Below are 13,099 nucleotides of genomic sequence, written 5' to 3'. Positions count from 1 at the left end.
ATATGGGCTACCAGTCACAAGTGAAAGGAAATGGTTGTCACATTGAGAATGGTTGCTCATGCTCACCCTCCTGTCCACTCATATTTATCGACATGAATCCCAATTAGTTTGATTGTATGAAAATAATTGTTAAATGTATGCAAGATAGGCATAACATGTTAGGTCTACAAATCTACTGCTGTACATATCATCATTCTTAAGTTTCAAACATGTTGAATTAAAAACATCATCTGGCTAAAAACGTCTCATATCCCTTTTTCTTGAAAGACAGGTTTCTGTGTTATGGTTAATATGCTGATTATGATCTGATTATAAGCCTATGCATATAATTGTTTAAGAACCACCACACAACACAGTCATGTTGATCGTTTGTTTTTGTGAACGGCCAAATAGTGCGTCGCTTTAAATGTTGCTGCCGCAAGGAATTGTGGGACGGCATTATCTCCTCTCCTTTCGTAAAGGACAGTCCAGTGTGCCCTATGCTAAAGGAGATAAGATAGGAAGCATTGAAGCACCTTTCAGCCGCGTTTCCACCGCAGGAACTATACCCCGGAACTAGGAACCTTTTGAGGAACTCAGTGCGTTTCCACCGCAGGAACTAGGGTCTAAATTTAGTTCCTGGGGCTTTATTTTACCCCCCAAAAGGTTCCTGCTCGGGGGGTAGTACTTTCCGAAAGTACAGGAACCTTTTGGGTGGAGCTTGCAGCGCTGAACATTTCTGATTGGTTGAGTACTCGCAGCATTTGTGTTGTATTTATTTTCCGCCATTACCCGCCATGTTTGAAAATATGCAGCGGCAAACCAATTTATTTTCATAATAACTTCAAATCAAACGTGTATGTTACGCGGCGCAGTAGCCTAGTTTTGGTTATAGCCTGCCAACGTCTTGGAATTATAACGTGTGCTCTTCTGTTCTTTTCTTGCTTTAGTATTCGTTTTATAAAATGCTAAGCATTCGTGCTGGGACAGCATATTACGTACTAAAACATTCAAACGGATTAATTCGGTTGTTGAATATTTTTTTCCGGATTTTCTTAGCCCGTTGTAATTGACTCAAAAGTTTTTGGCAGGCTATAACCAAAAGTAGGCTACTGCGCCGCATAACATACAAGTTTGATTTGAAGTTATTATGAAAATAAATTGGTTTGCGCCTGCATATTTTCAAACATGGCGCCTGAAAATAGACACACAAAAAATCCCGTGAGTACTCGACCAATCAGAAATGTTCAGCGCTGCAAGCTCCACCCAAAAGGTTCCTGTACTTTCGGAAAGTACTACCCCCCGAGCAGGAACCTTTTGGGGGGTAAAACAAAGCCCCCAGAACTAAATTTAGACCCTAGTTCCTGCGGTGGAAACGCACTGAGTTCCTCAAAAGGTTCCTAGTTCCGGGGTATAGTTCCTGCGGTGGAAACGCGGCTTTAGATACTTCAGGGTAATTTCACTCAGATAGGAACCTTCCTAAGCAAAAAAGACTATTCGGACGCAGCCTTTAGCCAATTTTTTTTTTCCGTTTCAGGAACAGAAATTAAACAGTAAGAAATGAATGAGTGTTCAATATTCATTTTAAAAACATAATGGGTTACATGTGTTATTGACTGATATTAAACATACAATTACATAAAATTAACTTGCTGTCGATTTTAAAGTTTATGGTGTTCGGATTTGCGTTTTCTCAAGGAAAAGGGAAGAATTCTCAGGAGAGCTGTACATTATAGGACACCTTAATATATGAAAGCATGAATACATAATAACCGAATAACATGTAAATCATTTCACAGCGACGTTATAACAAAAATGTGTAATAATATTGTACACTACTGCACAGCTAGCCCAGAGAATGCGGTACAGGAACCAAATCCGCCGGTAGTCTGGAGAATACGGTAGGGGAGCCGAGTAGCAATAATGTGACGGGTGCTGGAGAAAATGTCCGCAAGTCACAAATCTTGAAATCGCGCTTGGAGGCAAAAAAGGTTTTTTAATTTTTTTTTTTTTTACTGTTTTCCTTTTTTTCATATTACGAAAGTTAAAGTGTTGAAGAAGTCACTCAATAGAATAAACAACATTTTTAGGGTCACTAAATACTTATAATTTGTCAGCAAAGTCGGCTTGTTTTAGTGATTCTTACAGCCGGATTTTGGAGGCGTGATGGGGGTGCAGTTTAATTAGCATGTTTGATTTCGTTGACTATTGTCACTTTGTTTCGGCCAAGCCACCGCCCATAAATAAAGCCGTGTGGTAGTAGCCTATGTTTGTTTACTGTGTGAGGTTGCTACAACGGCGGACGATCAATCAGTAGGTGAGAGTATAAGCTTTCTAACGATGTATAACATGTTTAATTTTGCTTTTGGAATAGCGTTTTATAGGTTAGCGTAGGCGAACATTTTCTTACCATGGCATTCGCTCTATATATGGTAGCATTAAAAGACGTTGCACCTAACGAAACGTTGTCAACGATTTTTCGTAATTCCTTGGAAAATACCATTATTATTGAGGACTTCTGGGCATAGCTAAGCCATATGTTTGCTGATAGACCTATCTGACATCGTTTTCTGGAGCAAAACAGAAGCGGATAGAACTGTCATTGATTTACTGTCTCTGTCTCCATCTAATGAACATAGATAAGATTTCATCATTGCTATGTAAGTATTACTGCTCAAAATATTTCGGTTATATACGTTATTTTAGAAATTGAGTATCTTTAAATAGGTTAGTGGTATTATGTAATGTGGATATTTCACAGTGTAATGTAAGCGTTAGTTAGTAGTGTAATAGTTTTTGTGACGCATACAACAGTGATGAGGAGAGTGCTGAAACATTGCCAAAACGTGGTGGACGGCTGGAAATTGTTTTCATATCGTCCCATTCACATACAAGAAAACATAGGAGTATAGAAATACATACAAGAGTTCATTATTACACATTTAGGTACTGTGCAGCATTGTGGGACTATATTTTTGCATTATGTTTAAATTATATCTATGTTTCATCTTAAACCTTCATAAGGGGCTCATATGCTTTACAATGGACAAAAAGCATTATATTCCTTTTTGAAGAGATTTTGGATTTGTTTCTGGACCCTTAGCTATTTTAGACCAGTGTTAATAATTTATTTATTTTGGGTAGATTTGGAGATGCTGGGTACACTGCTTAGTTTTTGCTTCATTTTATGAACTTGTGGTCAAGAAGTTTTTGATCCAGGACATGTATGCTTTAACCCGCAATCTCCCAGTATTTCATTGCGAACTAAAAAAGGAGCAAATTCATTTTTGATTTTTTGCCTTGACCATTGCATTTGTGGCACTTTATTTCTTACAAAATTATGAATATAAAGTAATCTAAGCTAGTATTATAATTGGTACAAATGTATTGCTTCATTTAAGACATTTTTCTAGTCTCTGTGGTTCACATCTGGAGTTATAAAGCTTTAAATAGGGTAACCCCTAAATGGGCAAGGATTGACAGGTACTCTAGTGGTTGGGGTGGAGTTAACTAGCTATTGTTCCCACCCATTATCTCCCTGTGAGAAGTGTGAAAAGTTCAAGATCTTTCAAGGGGATTTTCTCTGCTACTTGATTTTAGGAGTACCAACATTCAAATAAGCATATCTTCTTCAAATATTTTCAGATTTCAATGTATAACACATCATTTGAAAGCTTATAATCTGCACTTTCATAATCTGTAAAAAACTGAAAAATGACCTTGCCATACTTGAGGACCAAAACACCAGCACCTGTCAGCGTCCGTGGTGTTTTGGAAAAGCGGCATTCGGAAGCAGCTCCGATTTGTGATAGTGCATCCAGCTCTTTGTAAGTAATTATTGAACAAGGTTCACTCGTCTGATTGTGATGTTGTTGCTGCTGTACAGGGTACTGGCGATGCTGTTGTCAAGCCGGGCTGTGTCATTTGTGTGTGTGTATTTTAGTTTTGAAGGCTATGGTCAGCTGGTGCAGCGTGTAGCCGGATTATGTTCTTCAAATCTTTGGTAACAGTCCTCTGTAATAATTATAATGTGTGTTATTGTTAATGTACGAACTGATGATTGTTGCTCTTTGTAGACTGCTGTAGGCTGCTGTCATTTGTTGCTACATTTAATGCTACTGTTGCATTTCTAATTTTGTTTTGTGTTTTTGTTGGTTTAGCTGGGTTTATGTCACTGCTTTCTTAGGGTTTTAAAAGCTCTTTAGCACGAAGCACTTTGAGCAAAACCTGATTTTCCACTGCATAGACCTTTAGACAGTGGAAAGTATTTGTAACCCAATCTTCCTGTTACGCATTTTAAATGAACATTTCCTAGATTATTAATAAACTTTGTTTTGTACTAAAAGGAACATGGTCTGTGCGCCTCTTTAGGGAGGAAAACCTGATTAGATATTACAATATCTTCAATTAGATTTTTTTTTTATAATGACCCAACTGACTTTGGTGCAGCGTTAGGTGAACAAAGTCAAATGACCTGTTAAAGTGAACCCAGATGCCAATTTCGTTTTAATGTTTGTGCGTGGAATGCCCGTGAATACATTGCCAGCAGAAAGTGTCATCTCCCTCTGTGACTACAGTGATTACACAGGAAGAGGGAAGTGGATAATAAATATTTTTTTCTGATAAGTTAGGTATTTATATGTTGTTATTTGAGTAGAATTCACGACATTGTAAAAAATTAACTGTTTTCTGAAAAATCGCCTAAATGGTTTTGACATTCTTATTAGGATCTTATGAGTTTTATGTTGCAAACTGTTGTAATAATATAAAAAAAGACAGTTACTACGTCCATTAAAATATTTGAATTTCTATGCTGATACCAGCCCAATATCAGCTGGTATTAGGGCTTTATTTTTCCGAAGTACTAATATGATCTTAAAATCATAGCGCTAAACTCATTTTAAGATTGCGAATCACCCCGCAATGCAACGCGGCGTGACGTCAAGTACAATGCAGAATAGTGGAAGCTGTCCTTATGAGGAAATATTATACTCTGCTGCCCTCTACTATCAGAACCCCGCATCCATTTCCTTTTGGCCGGCAGAACTCTGCTGCCACAGAGGCAAATGTGTCATCTGAATCCAGCGACCACTGTACATGCCTTGGACAGAGTTTACTATAGTACCTTACACTTCGGTTCAGGTGCTACATCAACCCGTCATTGTCTGTGTGGCATTCTGTCTGCCGGAGAGGCGGATTGGTCTCAGCTGTGCCGGTTGGCGGAGAGAGCACATGCATCTGGGTTGCGTTAGCTAATCAGCTCAGGCGCTTAAAGGTGTGCTGCTCTCCACAGTTCGGGCCCGAGAACGGAAGCTCACACCAAGAGCATGTTTCTTTATTTGAGTTGCATTTAATTTCAGTTTTGTTTTTGACAAGACGGGGAAAAGTGAGGCGCCACTGAAAAGTATAAGGAGCTGGTCTGCTGGAAAGCAGTCCAGCTCCAGTACGGGGAACTGAAATAGTTGTCACTCTGTTTTACTTTCTTTTGTCTTTGTTATTTTATCTTTTTGTTTTAGTTTTTTTTTTTTTTGCCTGGAACCTGTGAGGGGGAAGGGTGAAGAGGGTTGTTTATTCAATTTCATGTTTGTGTGGGTGCGCACTCTCTCTCTCCATGCGGCAGCCAATGGTGTTCCCCGGCACTGCTGCATCTCCCTCTCAGGGGTGTCACGCTGGCATGTGACAGTCTGCTATACAAATGATCTGGGTTAACTTAATTCAATCTGCTTAGATTGATCCACTGGTATATAACCATTTATAAAACAATAATTTTCTTCCTAACTCAGCTGTCTACTAATTAGAAATACACATATTTATCACCTAACTGGAATGAATTACAAAGAGGTCTTAAACTTGGCAAATTACTTTCAATTACTGAGTTAAAACATGCAATTTATGACTCTGTGACTGAAATATGCTCCTGTTTTTAACCTCTGCTCTGCTTTTTAATTACAGTTACGTTGCTGTCTCATTGGCCATTTGATGTTTGTAACTAGACTGAACAAAAATATAAATGCAACACTTATCAATTTCGAAGATTTTATTGACTTCAAAGGAAATAAACGTAAATCAGTCAACTGAAATAGATTCATTAAGCACTTAACTATTGATTTCATGTGATTGGGGATTCAGATATGCATTTGTTAGTCACAGATTCCCCAAAAAAGAAGATACCATGAAATGAACAGAATACTGATCAGTACCTTGTGTGACCACCATTTGCCTCATTCAACGCACGCATTGAATTGATCAAATTGTTGATTGTAGCCTGTAGAATATTGTCCCACTCCTCTTCAATAGCTGTACGAAGTTGTTGGATATTGGTGGGAACTGGAACATGCTGTCGTATGCACCAGTCCAGAGCATCCCAAGCCTGCTCAATGGGTGACATGTCTGGTGAGTATGCAGGCTATGGAAGAACTGGGACATTTACAGCTTCGAGGAATTGTGTACAGATCCTTGCAACATGGGGCCGTGCATTGTCATGCTGAAACATGAGGTGATGGCGGTAGATGAATGGCACAGCAATGGGCCTCAGGATCTCATCACGATATCTCTGTACATTCAAATTGCCATGGATAAAATGCACTTGAGTTCTCTGCCCATAGGATATACCAACACCCCACCACCACCATGGGCCACTCTGAAACCGTGATTCATCAGTGAAGAGGACCATTCTCCAGCGTGCCAGTGGCCATCGAAGGTGAGCTCTTGCCAACTCACGTCGATTGTGACGCCGAACTGCAGACAAATCAAGACCCTGGTGAGGACGTCAAGCACGCAGATGAGCTTCCATGAGGCGATTTCTGACAATTTGTGCAGAAATTCTACGGTTGTTTAAACCAACTGTTTCATTAGCTGTGTGGCTAGCCTCAGACAATCCCGCAGGTGAAGTGGTGGTCCTGGGCTGGCATTTTTACACGTGGTCTGCGGTTGTGAGGCCTGTTGGACGAACTTCCAAAATCTCTGAAACGATGCTGGAGGCGGCTTATGGTGGAGAAATGAACACCCATTACTCTGGCAACAGCTCTACAGGACATTCCTGCAGTCAGCATGCCAGTTGCATGATCTCTTAACTCTTGAGGCATCTGTGACATGGTGTTGAACAACAAAAAACGCAACATTTTAGGGTGGCCTTATTGACCCCATCATAAGGAACACCTGTGTAGTGATCATGGCTTTTAATCAGCATCTTGATATGCCACACCTGTGCAGGTGATGGATTATCTTGACAAAGGAGAAATGCTAGCTAACAGTGATATAAACAAATTTGTGGGCAGAATTTGAGAGAAAGAAGATCTTTGTGCACATAGAACAAATCTTTGAGGTATTATTTTTTTTATTGCGTTTATATTTTTGTTCAGTGTAGTTTGTCTACTGTCTTGTATAACTTTGTAACTGTGTTTTATGTCAGGTTCCCCTTGTAAAAGAGATTTCTGTCCCAATGGCGTTTTCCTGGTTAAATAAGTTTAAATAAATTAAATAAACTCCTCCAAACTTTACAGTTGGCACTATTCAGGCCAGTAGAGTTGACACTATGCATTCAGCCAAACCGGGATTCATCAGTCAGACTGCCAGATAGTGGAGCTTGATTCATCACTCCAGAGAACGCGTTTCAACTGCACTGAGTCCAGTAAACAATAAACAATCCTGCGGATAGCCACTGCCAACTGGGTGTGCTGCCATAGACTAACTTCGCTGGACGCCGCTGTTTCCCTGGCAGAGGATCACCTCAGCGCCCTCCAACCTCGGTCTCCCGCACCTAGCCCTGCCGCAAGGGAACTTCAGTCTTCTCGACCGGTTCCAGCTCCCAGCAGAAGACCACCAGGGGGATCCTCGTTGGTAGCGGGGGAAATGTCCTCTTCTCTCCCCACTACCCTGTCTCCCCACAACCCCTTCCGTGTTCCCCCATAGTCCCGGGTCTTAGTGGTTGCAGTGCCGGACACCTCAGATGCCAGGGCAGGAGTGCGGCCTGGGGCGGCCAGGCCACGACTGCAGGTACTGTCCCCTGATGGAAGTGGGGCAAGTGGTGTGGGTCACTGGCTGGCCAGCCCCCTCCCCTGGTCAGGAGGGGATGTACCGAATACTGGTAAGGATCCAGGGGCACACGGCAGGCTTTGTTGGATTCAGGGTGTAAACAAACAATGATTCATCATAGCTTGGTTCGGCCCGAAGCATTGGTATAAGCATTGTGGGTGTCAATAAGGTGTGTGCATGGGGATATTTCCGATTTACTCAGTGGTGCCGGTAGAAATTTGACACGGGGGCAAAAAGAATAGAGTAAAGGCTACGGTTAGCTCCCACCTGTCACATCCCCTTTTATTGGGTACTGATTGGCAGGGGTTTACTAATGTAATGAAAGGTTATATGGGGAAGCAATCATGACCGATAGGAATCTGTGAGCTATATGATGTGTTCTGTGGTGACGCAAGGTCCTCTGTGATGACGCTGCTGAGAGAGCTGGGGTCAGGAGAAGCTTCCCCAACTTCCGGCAGAAGTGCAGAGATGGTGTGCATCTTGTCCCGAGATAGTTAATCCCGTGGCCACTCCAAAGGCGCCCTTGTGGCCATTACCGTTAATGGAGGTCCCGTTTGAAAGGGTGGGGATGTACCTCATTGGAACATTAGACCACAGTCCATACAGGCATCGCTTAGTGTTAGTTTTAGTGGAGTATGCAACGCGATACCCGGAAGCAGTGTCACTGTGTAGCATGTCAGCTAAGATTGTTGCACAAGCATTATTTCAAATAATCTCCTGGGTTAGGATCCCGAAAGAGATTCTAATCAATCAAGGCACTTCGTTTGTGTCACGCACATTACACAAACCATATGAAGTGTTGGCAATTAAATCAATCAGAACATCTGTCTACCATCCCCAAATGGATGCTTTGGTAGAAAGATTTAATAAAACCTTGAAAACAATGATTTGCAAGTTTGTGGTAATAAGATTGTTGTAATTGGAATAAGTGGCTGAACCCTTTATTGTTTGCAGTGCATGAGGTTACCCAGGCCTCCATGGGATGTTCTCCGTTTGAATTACTTTTTGGCAGGCGGCCATGTGGTGTGATGTATCTAATTAAGGAAAGCTAGGAGGAAGATCCAAGCATAAAAAAAAATGAAATTCAGAATATTCTGGACCTCAGAGCAAAGCTCTACACACTAGGACAATTGTCACGGGAGCATTTTCTGCAGGTGCAAGAACGACAACGACACGCATATAATAAAGGCGTTCAGCTGAGACAATTTGCATCGGGAGATAAAGCTGGCCTGTAACCACATTTTTACATAGCGTTTATCTGGAAGTGCATAAAAAATAGTCTTTGACTACCAAAAATTTGTATTCCGTCATAGCAACAAGATAAACCCAACAATATCCTGAAGGTATATCAATACAGTGGTGAAACACGCTGGTCACTAAATAACAAAATAAACAAGGAATTATGGTGCAATTATACCTCATCATTCTATCAATATTTCCAACTAAATATGGAATAAACATACAATTGTACCATTTGTTTTCCACATAAATGTCCCTTTCAAAATTCAGAGCGCTTGAAAAAGTCTGTTAGAAAAATAAACACACAAATAGAAATGGGCGATAGGAATTTACCCCAGCCCCATACAAAACCCCACTTGCTGTTTCAGCCATTATAATCGTTTTCAGTCCGTTTGTTGACTGATAACTATTTTCAATCAATCAATCAATTTTTATTTGTATAGAGCTTTACAGAGAACCGGCCCCCAAAGAATAAGCCTAGGGCAACAGTGGCAAGGAGAAACTCCCTGACTTATAGCAGGAAGAAAACTTGAGCAGAACCGGACTCAGAGGGGGAACCCATCTGCCGTGGGCAGGCACCGGTTTGTTATGGAAAATCAACAGTGGCAAGAGGCGGGGGTGCCCAGCTGGTGCTAGGACTGGAGCACCGGGCCGAGGGGGGGGGGGGGGGGGGGGGGGGTGCTCAGCAAACTTGGGCTAGAGCTCCGGGCAGGTGCCCAGAGCCGAGGAGTATTTTGATAATGACCCATTCATTTGAATCAGGTGTGTTGGGGCAGGGAAACATCTAAAACATGCAGGGCAGTGGGTCCCCAGGACCAGGGTTGAAAAACACTGCCGTATAGGACAGTATAAGCCTTCCTAGTCTAGCCAGTATACGTATGAACAATAGCGAAGATGTATGTAAGAGACAACTGTTATCCTTTGCTTGTAATGCTCAATGTTTGTACTGGGGGCTAAATAGCTGTTCAAATAGGGACAATTGTTAGTGTAGAAGCTTATAGTGACCTGCTTTGCTAGAATTCATACCACTCACAATGAAATAGTGTCTCAAGAGGTTTGGGCTATTCTCTAATGTGGGCATTACACATACTGAAGTTTAAGCCTTCATCGAAGGCTCAGTGGAGTTGTTCGATTTACCATGAAGCCAGAGCATCACCAACATTTTTCTGATGGTGGAAAATTATTTTCTTGTAAACTTATTGTACATAGTGTGGGGTATTAGTACCTACATGGGCTATGGGCTATTTGTCAGTTAGGGCATGGAAAGTTTGCTGTGTCTGATATGTGCTAGATGAACGTAAAACTTTCCCTTGGAGTGATAAATAGTAAAAGATAAATTCATAAAGTACCATCCCATCTCCATGCAACCCAAGATTACATTCTGTAGAATACAGAAAAAGCATGAGTGAATGATTACATTTTTTAGGTATGTGTAGCACACTGTGTCACAACGTGCATAATTTTTTGTGATATCAATGTTTCATCTTAAACCATCATAAAGGGGCAAATGTATGTGCTTCATAATTCTCACTTGAAAAATATAAGTGAGTTTAATGAGTCTAAATAGATACACTATGTGGCACCAGGGTACACTACTTAGTTTTTGCTTCATAGATCTTTTGTAGTGCCGCAATATCACCCTCAGATTTTGTTTGGTCAAGGAGTTTATAATCCAGGACATGTATAGTTTTACTTGTTTTATATATGTGATCTCTCAGTAATTCATTTCAAACTAAAGAAGAACTTCATTTTTGCCACGTTAATTGCATTTGTGGCACTTGATTTCTACCTAAATTATGACTATAATCCAATCTATTAGTTTATAATAGGTTAGTACTGTAAATATTACAATTGGCGACATAGCTCAGGAGGTAAGAGCGGTTCTCTGGCAGTCGGAGGGGTGCCGGTTCGATCCCTCGCCCTGGGAGTGTCGAAGTGTCCCTGAGCAAGACACCTAACCCATAAATTGCTCCCAACGAGCTGATTGGAGCTTTCCTGGCAGCCTTACACCGTTGGTGTGTGAGCGTGTGTGAATGGGTGAATGAGAGGCATCAATTGTAAAGCGCTTTGGATAAAAGCACTATATAAAATGCAGTCCAAGTGTCTTGCTTCATTTAAGTCCAAGTCTCTGTGATGTTCACATTCGGAGACATAAACCTTTAAATACAACAACCACTAAATAGAAAATGATTTGGCATCTGTGCAAAGGGGTTCAGGAAAAAAACCCCAGCAGACTCTGTGGTTCTCCATGACCAGGATTGAGTATTGCTGCAGTAAAAAGAGAAATGCAGCCATATCTTACCGATATTATCTACAAAGGAGGTGCAGGTTTTTGATTTATCCTAGCACTAAGACACATGATTCTACTTAAAGTCTTGATTGAAGGGAGTGATTAGTTAATTAGCTGAATCATGGATTAAGTTTTTTTATTTAACTTTTTTGTCCAAGTTAAATATTACATCTGCTCTCATTTTTCATGTGGGTATTTCCCACTGCTTCTAACCAATCCTATCATGCCCTGTACAACACTTAAAAATACTGCAATACTGCAGCATGTCCGCTGTAGTAACTGAACAGAGTTTAACATGCAAACGTTGCCTGTAAATATCACTGTCAATCATCGTTTGTGATTAATTATCAGCTTAGATTATTGAGGTGCAAATGGGATAAATGTTTGAAAAGGAGCTTGACCAAGAGGCTATTTTAACCTCTAACTGATGGAGGACTGAAGTACCATGCGAGAAAATAAGGGGAAACAAACTGCTGGCCCTACTAATAATGTACCTACCACATGAAAAAACATTTTATGATGGTCCACCAATGCAACCCTTCAAACCCACAAGTGGTGGGAATTTGTCTGGTAAGTCAGGAAAGATTACTTGAAACAGTTACTGCCACATTTAAAAAAAAAAATATTATATATTATAAATATAAGGATGACATCATACTCAATTTTAATAGAAGCTAGGCAAACTGACAATATTATGTTCTGTACCCTGAGGAAGGCTGTTCAAGTTGAAACGCGTTGGTAGTTTATAATTCAGAAATGTGGTGCTCTTGAGCATTTAACATCAGAAAGAATGCCCTGGGTCTTTATTGTATTGAAAATAATACAAAAAAATAATAGAACCTCCCAAAGAGGTCCTTTAAAAAAAGATTATTTTACCACTGCACCCAAGTAGCAATTCAGTTTTTATTATTTGGGATTTGGGCAATTAAAATAAATAAAAACAGAACTCACCAAATCAGATACTTTTTGAAGATTATATGAATTCTTGTCCCAGTCACACAACAGTAGGCTGGCGAGTTGTGTTACGAACAAAAACTTTAAATCACAGGCACAGGCAATCTAAAAGCATCCAACTTAATCTAGTTAATTAACCCAGCATGCCATCTATAGTACACCAGTATGTAGCTACAGTAATGCCATTCAAACAATCTGGAAATGGCAATGAGAAACTTGTTCTTAAACTATATTTACCAGTTTCAATGCAAACTCGACAGATGCAACACAATTGACACTAGCTGCAGCATGTTCGTACGGCTGCCCCTATGACTGATTTGTACATTTGCTTCTCATGGTTTTATGTCTGTCTGAACACGGGAAGGGAATAATAATTCACTCCTTCAGTGTCAGACAGTTGTCATGAGATGAGCTATTATGCAAGCAGTGCAAGAACATTTGTTGTTCATGAACATCTTTTGGTAATAATTTACTGCAGAGGATGTGAACCAAGCCATAATGGAGCACTTCCACCATAATATCACAGGACTGCTCTTCTAAATCACCAAATCTAATAATGTGCACAACTCAATAGATAACTGAAGACAAGATAGTGCCCATTTT

General features: G+C 40.6%; 1 protein-coding gene across 1 annotated transcript in view; it reads right to left on the bottom strand.

The window, feature by feature from the left end:
• Positions 1 to 12,844, bottom strand: part of LOC118206733 (sodium-dependent phosphate transporter 1-B-like) — a 320,116-nt gene extending 307,272 nt beyond the window's left edge. The window contains exon 1 of the mRNA XM_035379759.1: positions 12,494 to 12,844. The gene's annotated coding sequence lies outside the window, so the exon portion shown is untranslated. The remainder of the gene's footprint in view (positions 1 to 12,493) is intronic.
• Between the last annotated feature and the right edge of the window lie 255 nt (positions 12,845 to 13,099).

Source organism: Anguilla anguilla, chromosome 10 (assembly GCF_013347855.1).
Source record: "Anguilla anguilla isolate fAngAng1 chromosome 10, fAngAng1.pri, whole genome shotgun sequence".
In the NCBI taxonomy this organism is placed as follows: Eukaryota; Metazoa; Chordata; class Actinopteri; order Anguilliformes; family Anguillidae; genus Anguilla; species Anguilla anguilla.
This window is presented reverse-complemented; position numbering and strand designations above follow the sequence as displayed.